At 40.0% G+C, this 23,563-nt stretch overlaps 1 protein-coding gene across 4 annotated transcripts in view; it reads right to left on the bottom strand.

Moving 5' to 3' along the window:
* GSK3B (glycogen synthase kinase 3 beta) overlaps nt 1-23,563 on the bottom strand; it is a 156,445-nt gene that overhangs the window by 98,017 nt on the left and 34,865 nt on the right. The gene's annotated exons all lie outside the window — the stretch shown is intronic.

The raw sequence follows: 23,563 nt of genomic DNA, 5'->3' as shown, positions 1-23,563 counted from the left end.
TCCAGGAACAAACAGCTCAGCAATAAAATGTAATGCATGACCAAGACAAGTACTTATTTCTATATCTGATTAACATAAGTGGTATTAAACACAGTGTTGTTTGTATTACCAAAATTATGCATTTCCCCATGTTTTTCCGGAATTGAAGAAACCAAACTGTCAGTATAGCCCACAGAGCAGCACTCTGTCCTTTATAGGCATATGTCTGGCAACAAAAACCAGAAGCACTGACAAAGTCTGTTACTGACCCACCTACATGTAAAGCTTCAGCTTGCATGCATTAGGAAGCAAAGCCTTTGTCAAAGCTGTCTGTGTGCACGTGAAGTAAAACCTAGGCTGCACCTTATGGCACAGTCCTACTCCTCCCTTCTGTGCTCAGACTTCCTTGCAAGGAAGGGAGGCACTTATTGGGGCAGGGGGAGGAAGGAGAAGGACGACAACGGGACATGCTTAGCTCGTGTCTTGACATGAACCAGAACGCAGATAGGGATGTGCTGTCAGGATGCAAGATCACGGTGAATGTGTTTTGGTGCAGATGCAGCAGCTGTGGGTTTCAGCAGTCCAACCACACATGCACATAAAGCAGCCACTTTCCCCATCAAAAGACAAAGCCGCTATTACCTACTCTTAGCAGCACTGTTATTGCCAACGGTGCTTCCCGTTGTTCAAAGTCTGATTTTGTTTGTAATAGAACCAAAGTTTCAGGTATTTTGCAAGCCCACACTGGGCATTTATTGCCCCTTCAATTACAGTGGCTCAGGTTACAGAATCAAATAAGGCTGCAAGAAAAACCAGAAGAAATCTGCTGATCCACAGCAATCACTCTGCAACTCTACAGAAACTGCACTCAAGAGATGCCCATCACATCTGCACGTTAAGAAAGTTTCCTTCCACAGCTTCCCCAAGGAGTCTCTTCCAGTCTTTCACGTTTAGAAAGATTTTTCTAACAGGTAGCTTAATCGTCTTTAGTACAGTTTAAGCGAATCGCTCCTTGTTCCACTTCCAGAAGGCATGGAAAATGGCACAGCTCCCCCCTGCCCTTTTTCCCCTCACCACACCCTTCAAATATGTGAGGGGCAGTTGCAAAGAAAGTTACCATGATGGAGAAGTTATTGCTTTTTGGGGGACCTCTCCCCTCACTGCTAAAAGTCTTTTAGGTACGGTACCCAAAACTAGACCCTGCAGAAGAAGCTTACCTTAGCTCTACCCAGCGTGCTGGTGACTTCTTGTGTCCGACTTACAACACACTTGTTTGTACAACCCAGCGCAATGTTTGCAGCTTGTGCAATGCTGGAACTCAGTTGACTCATGGTCAGTTTGTGTATCAAATTCTCCTCTGCAGAGCTGCTGCCTGTCCAATCCTCATCCACTTTCCACTTACACACCTGATTACTCTTATCAAAGCCTAATATTCTGCATTTGTCCCAACTGAACTGCATCCAAGGTTACTTAACGCTCTTTTGTCAGCTTGTCACATCCTTCAAGCAAGCACACAGTCACCACCAGAAGGAAATCCATTTCATGATGCTATGTAAAGTTTACCTAACATATTTGTGAAAACCAGTGACTCCTGTGAGACTGCTTAAAGACTCTGCAAAAACCTATTTAATATCTCATCCTAATTTTACCTTGAACCTCTTGTTATGCTCAAACAAAATAACCAAACCATTTTGCGTGCCTCTCAGGGGATTTCCAGTAGTCCACTGTTTTCCCGGGCTTCTCATGAAAAAATTAGTTTGAAAACTTCAGAGTCAAGATACACACGTCTACTACTACTACTACTTCTGTACCTGTAAGATCCCAAAGAAAAACAGACTGGCTTGGCATGATCCACATTAACTGTTACTCATCTCTTCTGTTACCTTTTAGGTGCTTACAAATTGTTTGCTTTTATGCATCCAACTGCTCCATGAAGCAAATGAACAAATTGAAAATAAATAAAGCACGTTACTGCAAATGGTGCCAATTACTTGCCAAACAATACACAGCAGGTACAGCCCTTCCCTAAAATAGTCACGAGAAGGTGAGATGCAGATTTACACATTTGAAGAGAAAACATAGAAACAACCAAAAAAAGGAAAACTGGAAAGAAAGATGAATGTCTGCTCAGAGGGAGAGAGGGGAGCATAAATGGAAGCAGACTAAAACTGCATGGAAAATTCACCCTTCTCTTTGATAACTGTAAGAAATTAATGGAAGGAATCCAGGAAAAGAAAGAACATTAAACCCCCTTTTTTTGGTGAACAAGTTTAAAGTGTAATTCTGATAGCAGCCCTGCATTTTATTTGCCTGACTATTCCACGATTAGCATTCTAACTCAGCGCACATAAATAGGTGACATCTGCTTTACTGCAACAACCCTGATCATTTAAAATGTAATCCCCTACTTCTCTGCATTTTTGGGGGCTTCCCTTCCCCTTCCACCCCCACCCCTGGTCACAAGGCCAGAGTATTGAGATTACTGTTAATGAGGTTTGCTCCCCGCTTTCCCAAAAATCAAGCCTACTGAAGTCTTAGAGGTAAAAAAAAAATTGTCCCTGACAATACTGGTTGAGATTTAAAGTTCTTGGTATCAAGAGATGTGCTCTAAGGACACTCTTCAGAGCTGCAATTCACTTCGGGGTCTCCTTGACCACAGAAGCAAACCCTGAATTTCAAGCCACATCAGGTGGTTCTTCCCAACATGGCACTGCAGCGACCTGGCCAACTTTTCCAGAGCTCAAATGAGAAGCCAGCCAGCTTTACACACTTAAGTCCATGGAAAAACAGCTCCTAAACTTCTTAAAATCTTCAGTGCTTAAAATTGTAAGCACTGACACTTCAATTAGCTACACCAAGAACTACTTTGTTTTGTTACCAAAATGTTACAGAACGTTAAGCCTGCTAGATGTTTCTCCCAGTTTCCTTCTTTCAATAAAGAACAGCTCTTGCAAATCCATCCAAAAAAGCCACCATAAGTACTCCAAGCTTTCAGAAAAATAAGCCTGTTAAGAGTTTCAGTTATATGCCATTACAGAACAGTCGAACCCGAGGGACTGTGGAGTAAAACATCTCACTCCTTTTCAAAGTATACAAGTAATGTGTATTTGTATACAGCAGCATCCAGGGGCCCCAGCCTGTTTTACCACTTGTTGCACTACAGAGATATATGCACTGTTCAGAATCCCATGCACAGTTCAGAAGGGTTATTGCAGTTTTTGTCATCAAGAGAGCAAGAGTTGACTTGCCAGCCAAACAGCACATAAAGGAGTTCAATAAACAGCTCTGTAAAATACTGGTTATAACCTCAGTGTGACAAAAGATAATGAAGAAGAAACACCCTTTCCCAGCTGTCTTCACTACCTCCAACCAGACTCCTAACAGCAAACACCAAGAAGCATTATACCACAGCAAGTCTTAATGAGAAGCCTAGTCAGTTTTCATCTCATCCCTTTCACCTCTTGTTTTGTTACGGACTGTCAGACTTAGCGGCCCCAGCGGATAAGCAGGCATTGTCAAACACACAATACTCTTGACACCTTCAATTGTAGGTCTACAACAGAACTAAAACATTAAATTGAAAAACTAAGGAAGGAAGGATCGAACACCAAAATACTAAACAGCTCTTGCAGCACAGCTCACATCAGAACAGTCACCAATATTTGTCCAAAGAAGCTGCTTTCTGGTGCTGTATGCAATATGACCTAGCTTTACTGTAACAAATAAGCAGATTCATGTGACTGTACAACCATCATCTAGGTAAATCACCTTTTTAACACCCAGGACAGAAGCACAAGTGAAAATAAATAGCTATCACTCTGTAATACACTTGTATTTGCACTTGGTACATTTCACGCAAACCCTTAAAGCATTTCCCCACGCTGTTTTGATGTTTCACATCCATGATGTGGTATTTGGGGGTGTTTTTTGATGAGGAGGTTATTCCAGAAGTCTGATGCGCAACTGAAAACAAAATCCAGACATTTTAATTCCCAAATGCTCCCATCTTTCTGGCTCACTTTCCACCTTTACCATATGAGGACTATACGGGACAAGTCACGAGCATTAGGTAAAGCCAGTGATTTGAAATCAGAGAATACTCATCAGTTTATGGGAAGAAAAGAACACAGGCCATTTACAGGACTACAGTTTATTAGAGCATCAGTGTAAGCTCTAACTCTATTTTCCAGTATCTTGGTATAACTTTAGAATGGCTCACGTCATCATTTTACTTCATGCCAATGGCCACTTACCCTTTCAAGATGAGTATTAATTCAATTTTGTACACTCAAAAAAAAGCTGAATATATTCAATTCTGTCTTTAGTTTATATAATTCACCAATTAAACCAAAAGGAATATGGATCAGTATTATCTTAATGAAATATTTGTATGGTTTGGGAACAGGAGGCATGCATCAAAAAAAGGTGGCAGATGTTTACCCAGGTGAGACAAGGGATTCTGCTACTGGACAAGCATTTCATCACATAAATATCCCACCAGCTGCAGATACCTACCTCTAGCTGAAAACTGACCATTCTACAAGTGTACTGCACATCCACTTTTTGCCAGTGCCTAAACGTAGCTATCAGTCAATAAAATTCACTCCAATCCTCAGAGACTATGTAAGAGTCCTTTGCTATTGATCAGAACTCGCTCCACACCTTCTAATGAATGTGCCCGGAGTAAGTCCAAAATTACATCTGCCTTACATCCCTTCAGTTGTTTAGCTTCTGGCCAAGCAGTACAAATGCACGTACGTAGTCAGAGATGTACAGTTCTTTTTTCTTTCAACTACACATACACCTTCTTCCTCCTTTTTTATATGTTTTGAAGTTGAAGAAACAATTAATTAGTAGGATGTTTACAGATGTTTTCTTCCTACTGCAGATGTAACTTCAATCCTTTGTGCTGTCTACAAATTCCTCCTTTTCCTCTTTCTTTTGACTTTACCCATCTCCTCTTGCTTCCCTCCAACTGCTGCACTCTTCACTGGCATGCACACAGGTCCTCCCATTAGATGTTACTTAGGTTATTTTTAAGTCCTAATAGAAAACCTCACAGACCTACAACACACTCTCTACAATGTCTGAGGTCATGTAACTGTTTGTCTCCACTTAATTCAAGTATCTTCATTAATCTGTTTTAATTCTCAGTGCCACCTCCCTGTCAAGATACGGCTCAATATTACGTCAATATTGACTACTCCCATTCCCAAGTCTAAGGCTTCCACACTCTTTCATCTTCATTTGCTCAATGTTCAATACAGTCCACCGAAACTCTACGCTGCTTGATCTAGCCCCTGCCAATTTGAATAGGTTACAACCAGCAGCTGACAACTATCTATAGAGAAATGAGTGACCAGAAGGGGATGGAAGTCTATCAGAACTGCATTGGCTTTTTTCAGTCATTGATAATTGAGAAGGTCAAAAGATCTGAATACTTCATGAAACAAATGTCTTAATAGAAAGCACAAGAAAAGTTATCTGCTAGGATCTGATGCCAACCATCAGATTAGGCTATGAAATAAAACACCTGGCTTCTTAGATATCTGTTCATGGCATGTGAAGGAAGGAGGTCATCAGCTGCTCAGAGTCTACAGTGTGAGCAACATATGTTTGAGGCAATATGCTGTCAGCAGTAGAAATCACAGTGCTAGGTGACATTTTTCTAATTATTTTCCCTACTATATTTTTAAAAGGTTAATTTCACAAAAAGCTAATAATTATGAGCCAGTACAGGGGAAAAAAAAAAGTATAAAAAGTTGTATTTATGAATTGTTTTACCAGACATTCCTTTCTTCATCAGTGAACTGCATGAATGCTACCTAGTGGGAGACAGTAGAATATAGAAATGAACGTTCAAGGACCAAATCAGAAAAACTTGGGAAATCAAAGAAAGGAGTCTAACAAAATACAATGTGTTTTACTTTTTAAATTTACCCCAAACAAAAGGAGTCCTTGAAATTTCAAAAACAGCTCAGGTCAAGCATTGAACAAAGACCTGTAAGTGTGCCAATCATCCAGAGAAGGTAGAAGCATTCACTAAATATATACACACACACTTGTTTTAGCACAGGAAATGTCATCTGACTTCTTGACTGTAACTGAATACCGCAATATAAGAGTGCCCATCAGACGTTACTTAAGATCAGAAGAATCTCACAATTTGTATCCAAGGATTTTGGAAGAGCTAGTTAAGAAGTCTGAGAAGTGATGTTGATTTTTGAAAGGAATCAGAGTACTTGGAGAACTTCAGAGGTGCGTGGGATGATCCATATGATCCTGTACATTTGACAACAGTTCCAGATAATGTACCATATCAGCTACTTTGATAATGAATAAAGAAGCAGTAAGGTGGTTTATACAAACTGGATTGTTGGACTCCATATTGTTAAAGAGACTACAGGTTTTGGGGGGGTGGGAGGGAGGGGGGCAGAGCACTGATGCAAAAGCACTGTGACTTCTGTAGGGTTTCTCCATTAATTTAGGATGTGATAGTCAGAAACCTATACACAGAAAGAAAAATTATTATTAATCACATTGTAATACACTAGCCCATGAGTTTCAAACATAACTATGATCTAATAAAATACAGTACAAGGCTCCACCAGCATTGATTTTTGGCCTCACATTTACTGCTTTTATCAACAACCTGAAAAAAAAGCTATTAAGTTCTCATACACAAGATTTAGAGAGTTATGCACAGGATAGAGATCAATGAAATAGCAATTGGCCTCCCTTTGTAACCCAGGCACAAATTAAGCAGAGGGATCCAGGACCCAAGGTGATAAGCCATACAGCCAAACCAAGTAAACCCACCCAAAGAGTGGAGTCATCAACTGACTTGCAAGACAAGTGTCTCAGACAGAAGTGTCTCAGCACAACATTGCTACTGAGACCTAAAGCTAATCCTTAGATGTATAAGCAGGGGAACAAACAGGAAAAAACCCACCAAAGCAAAAAGAAACCCCAAAAAACCCAGAGTTCTCTTTCCTATTTAGCATCCATGAACAGCTACTGGAATAGCATGCTTACTTGTGATAGCTAAAATTCAGGAATGATGATTCAAAACACTAGAGATTCATAAAGAAGCCACAGACATTACAAGGTCAGAAAACACATTACTTTGAGTGAGACTTTAAGAGCTCAAACAACTTAAGTCAAAGAGAGAAAGCTGGAGGATTCTGTCTAAAAGCTACCTGTTTAGGAACAGACAGGCTCCAATCTGCAGGTGGAGAAGATATTGCACATAATGAATAGAAATTGCAAAAGTTTGGGACAAATCTGTGGGTGGACAAATTTTTTCTAAAAAACTCTCAAAGTTAAAGTTATTTTTGCAACACAGATTTTTATTTTAGATTGGATCTTTTCTAAAGCATAGAACATAGCTGAAACACAACTGCTAGACTTGAAATAAGAAAGCCTGCACAGGATGAACATAATGACTCTCTGGGTCTTAAGAAGGTCAGAAGGGTTCAACACCTACATAAGCCCTTTTTTTCTACCCTGCACTAATGCAATGGTGTCATAGCTCAACACCGAATATGCTGCTTTCCACAGCAGTCAAAATCTGCATTCTATTTAAACAAAAACATACTAAAGTGATTAATGATGAAAAGGTGAAACAGTCATTCTTTAGCTTTATTCTTAATGATCAAATGATAGTCATGGTTAATTATGTGTCAATTCACTTTGGTTCAATACAGAGACATAATCAGGACAAATTTCAGCACCAACTGCCAAGCCAAAGATCACTAAGGTAAAAGGCTTTTAAAACACTTGCCCTGAAATAAATGTTGCCTTTGCCTCTAGCTGGACACAAAGGAAGGAAGAAAAAAGAAAAAAATCATTCCACTTGCACCAAAAGATAGTAATGCTTTTTAGATGTCAATAGATTTCAAAACCTCCCAAGGAGGCAAAACCTGTAACCCCAAAGAACTGTTGGTACCTCCACATTTTGCTCAACAGCTTCTAATATGGCAATATAAAATGAAAGTACTAAGTTCATGCAGGAGAAAACTGGAAAACAGAGTGAAAAGTAAACACTACACAGATATCAGTCACTGCTATTGTAAAATAAACTATACCATCACTACAAAATAAGCAGTAACACCTCAGAAAGGCAGCATAGCTTTATTATAAAAATGAAATAGGGTGTAACTCAACTGACCTCTGTCTTCATGCCTTTTTGAGGTCAGTATGTCACAAGGAAAGAGAAACTAAACATACTTCCAGGAAAGCATGACAGCTACTGACGTGCCTCATATGCCTATATTTGATATAACAAACACATAAAATTACATCAAGATGCAGGAACATTTTTTCCTATTATTTATTTATTGAGGAAAAAACCCTGAAATTTAACTAAAAGAACAGCATCTGGATTTACTGCATCTCAATTCAGTCATTCCAAACACCACTGCAGCCTTAAGTCTCCCTTTAGAGGTAATCCTAGTTTTTTGGAGGGGTTATTCAATTCATTCTCTTTGAAATCTTAATGCTAAAAACTGTAAATAAACCTTTAAAAAAGGAACAGAGTGCTTAACAGGTCCCTGAACATTCACATGATAGATTTGTTTAAATGTTCACTACAAGGTCACAGGAAGCTGTAAGGCATTGACTTTCTACGGGTTTTTAGACCTTAACTGAGGAAGCCAAAACAAGCACAGCACAACATTGACCATGCAGTTGTGCTAGTCTACCCCAGCATAAGCTTGACTCTGAACAATTTAAAAGTCAAAACAAACAAAAACACAAGAGGAAGAAGGATGGGAAGAGCTCTGTTGATCTAGCCTGGATGCCTATCATGTTGGCCATCAGATGACCTCTTCTGGATCCAGCTGTAGCAGATGGGACTCCAACAGCCAGCTGCTTCCATCAAGCACCAACAAATCCCAGCAGGTTACCATCCCACTGACTTAAAAACCAGGCAGCTGAATCGAAAAGGGATGTTTACTTACAGCATCTGAAGAAAAGCCTTACTGAATGCTTCCTTCCTACCACTGGGTAAGGTGGTGCCCCACACCTTTCTGAGGCACCTCTAAGGCTTGTGTTAGCCATCTCTCTCAGTAACATATAGATTGCTTTGAGTACTCTTTCTGCCATGGCAAACCTAGACCAACACAGTAAACTTCTGAGCAAGAGAGCTTTCTTCAAGCTGCAGTTAACACTGATGTGGGGGGAAACCCCTGCCCTATTATCTTAGGGAGCAGCATTAAACTTTTTTTCCCCCTGTCACTAAACAAAATATCCACTGAAATGCTTATACTTAAATTTCTGCTTTGGAAAAAAATACAGAAACATACAATTAAGGTAATCTAAACACTGGCTGCTGGTGGGGTTTCATAAGCAGTCTCATGCTCGTTAACAAGTTATTTTTAGTACACACTTTCTGTTCTCTCTCCCCACCCACCTCACACACACACACAGATGAACCCACCTCACAAAAGTTATTTAGCTATATAAATCAACTTTAAATTTAGATAAGGTCATTCCACGGATTAGGAAGTGAGTACTGAGGCGATCATAACAGCATTTGTTTTTATAATCTCAGGTCAGGTCATTCCTGCCCCAAAGAGTTTACAGATTAAATGCAGCACAACAGACAAGGACAGAGATAGGAAGTGTGCAGAAACAGTGTAACATTGTTTTAGCATAAGACTGTGGCCTCAACAGTACCCCCCTTAGCTATATAGCTCTGCATTAATTGCTAGCTGAGAAATTCAGTTTATATAGTCCTCGGATTTCTTATTTGAAGTTTCCTTTAGTTGTTCCTCCCTCTTACATCATCAAGGAACATGATTTAGCAAACATTTGCCAAAGATAACTATAGCAGTTCAGCTGACACGTAATAACTTATAAGACCCCTGTAACTGAGCCCTGACAGGGCACTGGAGAACCCCAAGTTACAAACAGATCGTATTTACCCACTTGTTCGTGCCATTCAACAGTTGACCCTCATCGAGTCTACCAGCATCTTCTAGCAAGGCTGATACAGTGAATCCATCACTGGGCACCTACTGACATACCCACTTTAAGAGCACCACAAGAGACTCCAAATCTCTCTTCCCCCAAGACTAACAAATGATAAACAAGACATTTGGGGAACTCTTAGAAGGTCTACAATCTTACCATCAAAATATCTGGCATGACCTGCAAACCTTCCATTAAAGTAGTTTCATGTAAACCGCTAAAGTAGGAATCTGCCTACTTGCTGGAGCCTTCCCTGGCTCAGTTTTAACTGCATTTGTTACAGTTTTTGCATCCAGTTAAGTGTACATATGTCACCTAGCCAAGTACATCTCTGATCCCTCAGAACAGGTATCATCACTGTTTTTTCCTTTTCATTCTCTCTCTGCATCCACTAAAAGGTTTCTAATACACAAGACCACGCCATTAAGCAAAATCCACAGAACAGCCACCTGCAGCACCTGCAAGCTGCCAAGACCCTCCCTACTACACACTTGCACAAATTAAGACCATCGAATACATCTTAGAGGGAGCCTCCATTCTTCTACTGGGGTTTAAATAAGCAATCTTTCAATCATGTTTGTTACAGCAGTGCTTAAGTATGAAGCATGAATAGGACCCCACTGTGCTAGGCGCAGCACTGGGAATAAGAGACAGCTCCTGCCCTGGCACGCCTGCAGCCCAGCCTAAAGAGCAGACAGACAGACCTAGGCTGAGACAGTACAACCCGCAGAGGAAACTGTACAGTGGCCAGTTATTTCAGGCAAGTGCGAAGGAAGGAAGGCAGGCTAAGAAAAAAGTGAAGGTAAGGAACAGCAAAGAGACAGGAAAAAAATCCCACAAAATACCTCAAGCCCCAAAAACCCCCAAGAACAACATCAGCACCATACTAAAAAAGAAAAAAAAGCAGAGAGAAGCAGATGCAAGAGCAGAGATTTGAGGAGAGAACAGAATGCAGAGCAGGACTATTATCAGATTAACATTGGACAGAGAGAGCCCCCAAACAAGTCCTCCAAGTGCACGAGGTACTTGCTGTCACCACGAATGCAGGCAGCCCAGGCCGCCAGAGCCTCCAGCCAGTTCTGTGGCCCCTGCAATCCCTGCCAGACCATGGAGCTGTAGAGGAAGGAGCAGGGCAAGAAACATGTAATTCCACATCCGCTGAAGCCTCCTTGGGAGGGCTTCTTCTATTACACTGGTGGAGTTATCTGCCACAGCATCTGATCCTTGTCACAATGCTGAACCTCTTTTTTTTTTTTTTTTCCTCTAAAAAAGAGCAATTTCTGTGTTTATCTGTAACGTACATGGCCTTGAAAACCCAGATGCAATGAACAGTAACACCTGCTTGAACCTGCAGAGTTTTCCTTGGAGGGCAGAGGACCAAGCTCTCCCCCCAGCCAAAGCCCTGGGTTCTGATATATTTTTCTACTATCCAGGATGTCAGAGGACTCACTTTTTGCTTTGCAATTTTTTTTTTTTTTACTCTCCATCTTCATCTTCACTGCACCCAGGACAGGAATACAGTATGTGCTTGTCATACATATGACCAGGAAACAGCATCAAAGACCCAGAAGTCCAACCAAAAGAGTGTATGGGTGAAATCACACTCAGAAACAGATTGTCTGGAATCTGAAACAGTAGCCAAAATCCAGTGAGAAAGACAGATGAAACTAGTTATGAAAAGGCATTCATTTGATGCCTATCTTTTAATGCTGAAGGAGGAGTAAGAAAGTTGCCAGCTGTTCAAAACCAACATCCACCTCAGGTGGGAAACACAGAGGGGAAAAAGTCAAAAAGGAAAGTGAGTAGTAGCTATTCTGAATCCCTATGTTAATAATAAAAAAAATAAAAATTTAAAAAAAATCAATTTGTGCTGCACTGTCCAGTTCACACTGCAGAACACAGAATGGCTCTAAGAGACTACATAGCCTCCGCGTCTGTCCCACATTATTGCTTTAGATTACGCTACAGAACTGCACAGAAATGGAACAAGTCAGTTTAGGTTAAAGATGGTTTTGAATTGAAGGAGAGCATTATCTCAATTAACATTAAGAAACTGTAGGCATGTCATCAGTGCAATGCAGATATTTTCCATGGCAGGAATAGCTATCTTGGTGAAGGAGCTCTTGTTACAGATGAGGCAGCATTTTAGAAGCTAGATGCATTAAGTTTTTCATTATCGGCAAGTCTTGATATTTTTTTTTTCCAAGTAATAAAAATAGTAGAACAAGAAGAGCAAGAGAACTAAGTTGGACATCTCTAAAACTATTTAAGGTAACCAGAGAAGCTACAGCTCATTTTCACATTATACCTAATCTGATCAAAGTGGGGGCTTACTGCCAAAAAGGATGGTCCTATTTCCCACCTTCATGCTCCTGCCATAGCAAGTTTGGCAATCTTGTAGTCTGAGGATGAGTCAATTTAGCTTACTGATCTGACAAACTAATCCATCTCCAAAATAAGAGAAGCCTCAAATCAGCAAGTTGAACCAACTCATCCTGAGGACAGGCAGCTGCTAGATCTGACAAGGTGAAGAACGGAGAAGACAACTGTTCCTTACTGCCTATGCTCCCCGATAAGCCACGCTAAGTATAACACAAAACCACACCCCTTGACTCTGCCACAGCAGAGCTGCAGCCTGCAAAGGAGGCTGCCTTCAGAAGGGCAGTGCTGGCCCTCCCATCCCTCCTTGTGCCCTGACACTGCTTTGCACTGGTAAAAGGTATCAAACAGCTGCTATTGGCAAGCGAGCTGGGTCCAAACAGCTTCTGGAGGGGCAAGACTCCCTGCCCTGATTCACCCCACAGCAATGCAGGCGCTCGATCTGGCAGAGGGAGAGAGAAACAGGCAATAAGGCCAGAGCCATTCCTTTTGATGACAGCCTGTGTCAAGGGCAGGCTGACGTACTCAAACTGCAGGCTTGGGCGAACCAAAGTGATAGCACCTGGGCACTACATCCACTGCTTTTTTCTCAAAGCAAAACACAAGCTCAGACTGTCAAACACCTGAGAAATGCTTCAACTATGGTTAAAAAAACAAAACAAAAACCCCCAAAATACTTATTACATTACGCCAGTACAGACATTTTTTCTCAATAGTAACTATCCTACCTTAAAATACATACTTTAGCTCACAAAAAGTATTATTTTTCTTCCTAAGGCTTGTTAAGCCTATTAATACATTTGTTTAGTTTTCCTCTCTCAGAAACAATACAACTACTCCAATAAGAGTTTTTTCCCCAGTGAAAGGACAATAACGTAATTCAAACTACAGAAGATGTTTCCAAATATTTTATTGCAATATACAGATTTTACTAAAACAAAATCCTACACAATGGGAATCAGCTTTCTCTACCAAAAAAAAGAACAAAAGGAATATTTCTCGTTGCAAGAATGAGCCTAGACATCTGGGGATTCAATTCCCTTCTGTCAGTACATGAGCAGACCGAGGCTTTCAGAGACAATCTTTACGCATATAGCTGAAATTCTCAGAACTGTTCCTGTAATTGTTTGTTAAGGAAGACTGCTGGAGTTTGAAATCCTAAAATAGAGTCAGGTATCTAGAAACAGGGAGAGGGGAGCAGCACTGTTTTAGCAAAACTTCCTCTTAATTATGCAAGCAAAAAGAAAAATAACTAGCAAAAACAGACCTTTCCCCATTTTGGCCAGTTTCCATGCCAGACAAAAAGAGTATTACTTTTTAAGATATGATGAAGTAGAAAATAAGTGATACAAAGTAGAAGCCTAAAAACTCATGAGAGCAGATTTTGAGAAATTATACATATGCACGTCTGCAAAAGTTGCATACCTATCCAGAAGTGGAGGTTTTTCAAGGCCTGCTGTTCCAAACCTATATAGGCTTTGAAAGTACCTGAGGCTTTCTTGCCAGCAGTGCAGCAAGTTTTCTTAATTAGAAGCTTGATTGTCTTTGAGGGAAAAGAAAATAGATTTTGAGGTCTCAACACTGCTAGCTCTTCCCTTCTCTTCTTACATTTACCCTCATCCTAGGAATCTCAAGCAAGATAAACCAGGCATAATGAAGCCAGGACTGTAGATACATGCAGAAGATTTCTATTTATGGAATGAGAGAATGGAGCGTGTTACTACTTTACTGCTGCTACAATGGTAAAATAATGGCAACGCTTCATCTTTGTCCAGGTAAGGAGGCTACTTTCAATGCAATAATATACACACCTATCTCAGAGGAAAGGCAGAGTGCTTGTCTAATATTCTGAGCTAGGTAAATAAACCCTTGTCTGCAGAAGATGACAGCAACTAATAAACAAATAAAGCACTCTGAAGAACACAACTCTTTTATTGGAAAGGTTCAGGTAGAGGAAAGATACTCAAATATGGTATCTATCAAGATACAAGCAGCACATAAGAGACAAAGCACAGGTTCATCTATCCCATCTCATACAGCAAAACCAGTAAGTGTTTAAGGAAGAGTATAAAACAGGGCAAGCTTGCAGGGACAGCTATCCCAGCACACTCTCCCAGCCCCCAGCCACAAGGTAGCTTGGAAACTTCCCAAGCCAAAGGCAGTATTCTCTGGATTTTTCTTTCCAACTTTGCAAACTCGAAAGATCTGAAGATACTACATGCACAACAAGCCAACCAACCATTTCTGAACAGGCAGAAGAAGTGGCATCTCTGAAGCATATCACTGTCAGAACTATCTGGTATAAAGCTGAAATTTTATCTAAATATCTACAGTAGCAAGTAGCAACAATTCTGTTCAATGTCCAGGACAGCTAAGACATGAGCATACTAGGCAGCATCCAGGCACATTTTACTACACTGGATTAATCTTCACCTTGTTAAGAAAGTAATCTCTCCTCTTGCAGTTCCTCAGAAACCATATAATGTAAAATTGACTGACGTCTTTAAACAGCCTAAGTAAAATAAGATCAGAAACACTTAGCATGAGTTTGGGAACAGAAGACAACTGCAATAATGTAAGATAAAGATCAAGTTATGTTGACTTGAAGAGCTGCAAATCAAGTAATTCTCACTAAAGCAAGATTGGAAATAAGCGTATAGAATATGCTTCAATACTTGCATTTTGGCTAAGACATGAAGTAAAATCTTGAATAGAAGTTATTTTCCACAGTAGCAGCCACTCACCCACAAACCCACAGTGAAATTATATTAAGACATTACAGCCTGACACTGTAGCTGAGATAATGAATGCATAAATCAAACATCAGAGAAGGATTTTGGCCAAGGCAAGATGAGACTCATCATCTTAAAAAGCTATGGCAAAAACCAACAAAAAAGCAGAAAAATTTGCTCATGTTTCAGTTTAGGTAAACTTATTAAGAAATACACTCTTTTTTTCCTCCTTTAGTAAAAACATTCTTCTGAATAAACATGTTTTTCTAACCATCAAATCAGTAATTGTCCTTTATCTGCCAAGAAACGAACCCAGGATTCTCTTTTCCTTTACACTTGCATCTAAACAAAACACCTAATATTTCACTTTAGATCCTTGATAAATCAAGCAGCACAACAATTCAGTGTGCAGTTAAGGAGAAACAGCTCTTTTCTCAGTATTTTATTTGAAAGTGAAATGCAATTGAGTTGGTACACAATTTTGGAATTAGTGCTAATTTTTTTCAAAATACTTATTTCTTCTGTAAGATGATCTGAAAACATGATCTACTTTTTAATCCAACTATTGCCCCTTTCAGTTTGTCACACCCAAAGAGTCTGATAGCTGATACAGCAGATAGGAACTACTGAAAGTAATGCATGCTGCCCACATCATAAATGAAGGAACAAAGAAAAATTTTAGATATTTTCATATATATTGCTTGTCAGAGGGGCTTAATGTATGGGTTCATCAAAATTAGATGGTTGGGAAATACTCAAACTCATCCCCTTTCTAACGCCAAAGATTATGGCAATACTGAAAAATACTCAGAAAGACAGGTCTTTTGGTTTAATTATTGACATCTATCTCAATGATGGATCTTCATCTACCTTTACCCTTAGTTCATTTGCCAAGGCTGCAGAATTATTCCCAGAAAGTTAGAATCAGATGAGGAAACAGACAGGAGGCATCATACTTGTACAGGATGAATATAGATTGGTTTCCTCCATAATTCCAAGTACTTCAGAAGGTCTCTTCATCACTGAAGAATCTAGGCACAAAATTATGCCTGAAGAGTAGAAAGTCAGGGCATTTTATTACAGCATTAGAGATAGTATCCTGAGGAAAAAATGGTCTTGGTCATTACAGGGACCTGTGGCCTTTAAGACTCAGAAGCAGAGAGTTGCTTATGCAACAAGAAGAGCGCTGTCAAATTAACCATACCATTATTTCTTAAAACTGGTCAGTTCATTATTTCTTTGATATTTTTAAGAAGATCGATCTATGGCTAAGAACACGCTCCCTGAATATAGGCTTTGCAAACTGAATGTGAACAAAAACATGGAGCATCTAGCTCTTCTCACTGATTTAAGAAACATCACTAGGTAAAACATCTGTTGGCAGAATTAACAGGTTCAGCACTAACAGGTTTTCATACAATTAAAAAAGGGCATCCTGAGAATACCACTTTGGTGGTTTTAAACATAAGAAATAAGTTATGTATGTACTGGTTTTTAATAGTTGCAAGTTACTCCTTTCTATTTCACAATCCATCCTCCTACCATTTGCCCCATTGCATATGTAAGTCCCCACAGAGGCCACACAGGACAGACCAATGCAGCATCGTCTGCAAAATATACTCAGAAAAATCTGTAGCCATGTTCAACACAAAATATTAACTCAGACAAACCATTAAAAAAAAACCAAACAACAAAACACTAATCACCTTAAAAACCCTCTAAGCCAGTCCGATTATGAGAAACATTTAACAGAATTTTTCTCTTACAACAAGAATTGTTGATGCTTGTAAGCTTCCAACAGCTAAGCTGAGCTCCAGAGTTTTACAGCCATCATTCCTATCTCCAACATGATGGCTCTGCTTCAGCACTAGAACATCCCTTGTAAGTATGCAGTCACAAGCTGGTTCAACGTATTTCAGTTTTACGAGCACACGTTCTTTTGCTTTCCATTACTTCAGTTTTAGCATCAACAGGGACAATTAGAGGTAACATAAAGGTCATAGTAAATTGCTTTGCTGCTGAAAGCTTCCATATTTCCTATCAGGATTCAATAATGACTTACTGTCACCAACACAAGTCTTGCTAGATCAAAGCAATGCTGCAGGAGTTCAATATTTTGTTACTATACCCTATGGCTACAAGTAAACATTCACTGCATGTAACATATTTGCACTTAAACAATGACACTGTACCAAAAAAGCACCAGTGAGCTTCATGCAAGTAACACCACAATCAAAGCGACAACTGCAAAGTATTTTTGTATGAAAAATATACCTAGGACTCCTAGCTTAATGGTTTTACATACAGTTAAATGTGTAGTTGCACATTGCTTTTCTCTGGTAGCTAAATCAGATTAAGAAGTCTCCCACACACCACGGCAGCTTATTCCTCTCCCTACTACCATAATTCATCACGCACTAAATCATGCTGATGAAACTGTTTGTGTGGCTATGCTATAAACATCAATGAAGTAATGTGGGAAGGAAACCAAGCTATGTTTTTTATTAAAAAACACACATACACTTGCAAGTCTGGATCATCTCACTGACTGAGTTCAGAACACAGCTGTGGAAGAAACTAGTGTGGGGGACTGAACAGGTCAGGGTCAGGCAGGAAAAAAGAAACCAGCCTTGCCACTAGGAAAACGAAGGTAAATCTGTACTGAAAAAAAAAGCAGCAAGGGATAAGAGGTTTGTCAGCCTTAACACAGGGAGCTGCCACTATCAGAACAGACTTACCTTTAACCCAAGTGCTAGGAGCAGATCAATGTTCACTTTTTTTAAAAAAGGAACAAAAAACCCCACACATTTATGTAGTATTAACTTAACAGAACTGTAAGTCATATACACATTTACATTAAGCCACGTGCCTAATTTGAGTCTACTATGCCATATAATGTAGTACAGTTAAAGTCTGCAGGACTTCTCTAGTTATAACTGAGTTTTCACTTCGCACTATCCAAACCTGTGCTTTTGGGCATATGGGTCAGGAGAGGAAACTTTTCATTACTTGTAGGTTTCTTTCAAGTTCTTTGATAATTGGCCTGGCAGGCTCTCCAAAAAAAAAAAAACACACCCCCCCCCCCCCCAAAAAAAAAACAACCCAAACACTCCAGTGGGAATCTTAAGAGCTACAGACTGGTAAATGTGATCTCCATCCATGGCAAGATTGCAGATATAAGGGCATAGCAAACAACCTGCTGGGATAAGTTGAATATGGTTTTGGCAAAGACAAACCCTGCTGGCACTCCAAGGAAACAGGTAAAAGGGATCCAAGGAAAACACATACTTGGACTTCCAAAAAGCCCAGGCTGCTTCTTTAACAGTCTACGGCAAGAAGTCAAGTTGCCCATTTAAAGAGGAAAGGTCCATTTATGGGCAGAAAGGCAGCTAAAGACTAGGAAGCAAGCGTAAGACTTAATAGTCAACTTTCCACGATGGAGAAGAGTTAATAGTGGAGCTGACCTGGCAGCACTGCTAGGTCTCATTCTATTCAACATCTTCAGTGACCTGGATAGAAGTGCACAGTGAAATTCTCCAAATATGAAGATAAAGCTAAGCTTTTTCAAATCAGCCAGCTGCAGTGGCAATAACTATGAACTCTGGAAAGACTAAACTGAAAAAGCAAAGTGTGGTAGATGAACTTCAATGCAGATAATACACACGAGGAGGAAAAAAAACTAGGTTGTGTTTCCATGCTGAATTTATACCTGGAGTTTACAATTCGAAAAAGTGATTTTGGACTCATTGTTGACAGACCTCTGAAATTACTGGCTCAGCATGCAACATTTGCTGAAAATGTCATCTAGACATTGGACATCAACAGGAAGGAACTGTGATAACAAGGCAGAAAGTAATGTTGTTATGTGAAGACAGTACACTGCAATCTTAAGAACCAAGATGTGGAGACAAGAACGGCATACGAGCAGGGCAGAATTCAAAAAGATATAGAAAAGGACAATTAAAGGATTAAAGAGAGCAGCTGCCTTGGGAGAAAAGACTTTGAGGCTGGGGCTCTTCAATTTGAATGAAAGATTATGAGGGGTGGGAGGGCATAATATATTCAAAGCTTACAAAAAGCTGATGGCAGTAGGTAAGATCAACATCACTGGCAAGGAACTTTGGGAATCTGCTACCTCAGGATTATGAGCAGATACTAAAGGGAACAGACAAGGGTGTAGCCCCTAATGCTGCCAGTCTGATTACTGGATGCTAGAACAGCAGGAGAACAGTGAGTCACAGAGTGGCCATCCTCACATGTTCTCCCTAAATAGCAATGTCACTGCCACTGTTGAAGACCATATATTTGGCTACAGGAACTACTGATCTGATCCAGTATGGTATTTCTTACCTTCTACATCAAAACTAGAGAGGAAAAAGGTTATGTGAAATACTTCAAACTGACTTAATACCAGGAAAAATTCTTAAAATACAATTTAATGATCTAATTTTATACTCTTACAAGGAGACCCACTTTGGAGAAGACAAGTACAGATGCTAAGTTAGATGTGGTGAGGAGCTTGGCTTTCAGGATGGAGAAAAACAAACAGGAAGACAAGCTTAGCTATCTCAATTGTACTTTACTCCAGGCAGAGTCAAGAAAAGCTTGCTTCCAAAACAGCTACACACCTCTGTGCTACAGGCTCCATCCCTGAAAGCTCTGAGGTCAAAGGCAGCCCAGGTTAAAAGTGGGCTGCCTGCCCCTGGCTGCGTGACCAACCGTAGTTACAGTTCCTTGATGTCATCTCAAGGGAATTCCACAGAGAGTAAAACACACCTTTAAAAGGCAACATCTATTTCTCCATGAAGGCCCATCCTCTCCAGGCAAACCTTAAATTAGGAGACACACAAAAACAACCTTAAAACAACTGAGTCACTGCCCAGTATCTCAGCCACATAAGTTTCTTCAAAAGAGACATGGCCACATTAAACATTTGCACATGGCTGATTTCAAATACTAGCAAATACAGCAGTCTCACTGGTATTCCTCTCTGCCTTAGAAATGCCATGGAAGCAGGGAGGTAGTGAGGCTCTCATCCCAACTGCTGCTGCTGAACAAATCTACAGCCTGCTCTTCTGACCCAGACCTCTTGAGCACCTAAGATGCAGGTGGCTTATTTCCTTACATGTTTTCCTCAAAGCAGTCACCTGCTCTGCTTCACTGCTCCTACCACAAGAGATGGCAGAAGAGAAGCAGGCAGAAACAGGCTCTGTAAGCACTGGGACTGACACAATCCCTGGAGAAGTATCTTAAGGTGATGACAGATGTGCGTTATTACTGGGTCCTCCACAGCTGGGCAGAGCTGCCTCCTCCTTGGGCTGAGCCTGGGGGCAGCAGGGGTGTACATCTCAGTACAGGCCAGTACTCCTGGGGAATACACCTTAATGTTGCTCTGGTCTCTTATTCCTTACAGGATGGTCCGGAAACAGCTTTCAATACTACATGAGATTGCAATAGACAACTTGTAAGACAAGCCTAGAGCACATGACCTCTTCTTACCTTAGGACAGGAGTTGCATAGAATAAAATTCTTACCCAGTGTTCAGAGTTGAGGAAAAATGGTTCAGGAGCACTGGACAGAACTGAGACCTGGCAACACAAACAGACCCTGAACTGGTATCTGCTCCAATCAGCCACACTGGATGTGCAAACAGCAGTGTATGTAGGACCAAGGGATTCAGCGCAATTCTCTCCTTGGGTCAGCACCCTGAGCCCCACTGCAGATGGACTTGGTGACACCTTCCAGGGCCCTGGGAGGCTGTGGGGAGACCAAACTGGCCACCAGCAGAACAGGCTGCAAGACCATGCCCTCTCCTCCTCCATTTGCAGGCTGTGAGGAACCAGCATCCATGACAATAGAGGAACTGTAAGAAAAAGAATTTGGGGCTTTTCCATGTCTTCAGATCCCGATGAAAGAAAATGACTCATTTTAAGTGGCAACAAAGGGAAGAATGCAGCCTGAAAAAAGCTATAACCACAAAGAACCACCTGAAGTATACTTACACACAACAGCACTTGATCAATCCTGTATACAGCAGCATGAATACTCTAAGCACTAAAAAGACCAATGGCTTCCCCCCACCTTGCCCCAACATTTCAATTGTCATTTTAAGCAGTTAAAAACACATCCACACAGCTTGCAACAAGCAAGTATAAAAGCAACAAGCTTTGCTTTATTAACGCATTCAAATGAATTTAAAAGAAGTATTTTTTAAAATTATTAGACAGTTTCTGCCCATGTACTTAAACTAAGGTATCTTAAGTCAACAGTTATATGTAGTGCAATATTTAAGTAAGAGAAATATACTTTTAAATGTCTGCTCAACTTGTACTTAGGTTGGAAAAAAGCCACAAAAACCACCAAACCAAAAATAAGAGAGTCAAGCTGACCCGATAAAAGAAAAATCACAAATGACACTCTGCTAAAAATAAGATAGACTAAGCGGTATCACTTTTGTTTGTTATGTACCAACACTCTACTGTAAAATGTAGATTTAAAACTTTCTGGAAGAGTATTTCAAATCCAAGCATAAAAATTATTTCAGCTGTGTTAAGAGTCTTGTGGAACATAACATAGCCTTCCGAACTCCTTCAAAGATGTGGATGGAATCGCTGTGCTGCGGAAGACAACAATGAAAAGAATATACTGTTCAGTTGTAGTCATTAAATGCATACAATTTAAATCTGTATCACCAATCCCAATAAAAGCACCATGAAAAACTTATACATTTTTGTTTCTTCTACAAGTTATGCAGTTCTTTAGATTCAGGAGCTGTTAAAACCTCAATGTGTTGGTAGATGAGTGTTGAGGACAATATTAAGACCATAGTTTTTGCAGTATATCCTAGTCATTTTAAGTATATAACTCAGTATTACACTAGCACAGAATTTTCTGTATACTAACACTAAATGCTGACTTATTAATGCTTTACTACACCTGCTGCACATTTTTGCTGTTAAAATGTAAGCAGTTTCCTGAAAGTGATGTTTATATCACAATACTGAAGTCACTGAACCCTTCCCAGAGCCCACCTACATCTTATGCTTGCGTGACTCCAGCTTCTTTTATTTTGTCTTGTTTTACTTATGCCTGACCACATAGTCTGTCAGTTTAACAGCATAACTTTTCTGATTACCTCCAACACATAAATCAAGTACTTTTTGTAATAAACTGAGATGGAGTATCAACAATATTACAACTTTGAATGAAAGAGTAGTCTGTTCTATGACATGAGACACCAACAGCCACCTTCCACCAGTTACTTGCCAAACAGAAAAAGTAAGATAACCTATTTTTGCAGTATTCTTATCCTCACATATTGAACTTGAGGAAATGGGAAGGAAGGGTTTCCATGGTTGTTTTAGTTGTGTGGCAGTCTATCTATACAGGCCCTATTTTAGTAAGGTTTACCGTATTGTTTGGGGAACTTTTGGAACTAACAATTTGGGAGCTTTTCCAAACACAAATCAAAGCAACAAAAATAGATAGGAAACCAGTAAGAATTATTTGTCATTGTATTGGACAGAGACAACAGAACACCAGAGAAGCCCAAGAAGATAACTGACAGAAACTCAGTGTTCATGTTACTAACACAGCTAAAAAAAGGTGGTAAGAATCCCTCTAAGTTAAACAGGCTACAAGCCATATGTTTATTACTACTACCTTGAATAGGTAGTATTCTTTTTATAGAGTCTGGAGTCACTTGATCATACAATGAACTCGGGTCTCCTTAAAAGCAACCAACATTTCTCATCTTATGGCTAAGTTACCCTGGAGAGTATAAAGAGGTATAACCCTACAGACAAAAACTTCTTTCTCCTATCTCAAGCTAGGGGAGCATCATAATTATGGGCAGCCCTATTTGTGAGCAGCTGATAATTACAAAATTAGGTACAACAGGCAGGTTTTATTTGCTTTAATGTAAAACATAGCCAAAATGTGCTGAGCTCTAGTTGGCTTTCTCAGAGGGCAAGCACAAGTTCAAATTTTCATAAAACAGCACTGTATTCACTTCAGAAATATGATGGAGTTTTGAACTGAAGCTAAAATTAATTTTTCAAACACACTTGCACAGCGTTCCAGACCAGTTACTTCTATCTGCAAGAACCTTGTTTTACCTAGTTTCATTATATCTCTTCCCTAATTTGTATTCCCATATGCTTTCACTGTTTACTCCCATTGCCCCGTCAGGTTTATTTTGCTCCATTCAGCTTTTCTCCTGTCCTGCTTCTTCCTTGTCCGTGACTCAGAATTGTAGTAGCAACCTCTAGTTTGCCCCTTCGATTTCCTCAAATGGGAGGAGTATCTCTCCTCATACCCAATCATCTATTCAAACCTGTCTCAAGAGGCAAGTGACAAAGTCATTGGCATTACCTCAGCCAACCTTGCAGCTATACAGCCTCCCTGTGATTAAAAGCAAAATTGAATTTGTGTACAAATCATCACTGTCCAGATATATGCACAGCCAAGTGCTGGTCTACATAACTATTTATCCAGCAGCT

This window comes from Grus americana, chromosome 1, assembly GCF_028858705.1.
Source record: "Grus americana isolate bGruAme1 chromosome 1, bGruAme1.mat, whole genome shotgun sequence".
In the NCBI taxonomy this organism is placed as follows: domain Eukaryota; kingdom Metazoa; phylum Chordata; class Aves; order Gruiformes; family Gruidae; genus Grus; species Grus americana.
Note: the sequence above shows the minus strand (reverse complement) of the source record. Positions and strands in the feature narration are given on the sequence as shown.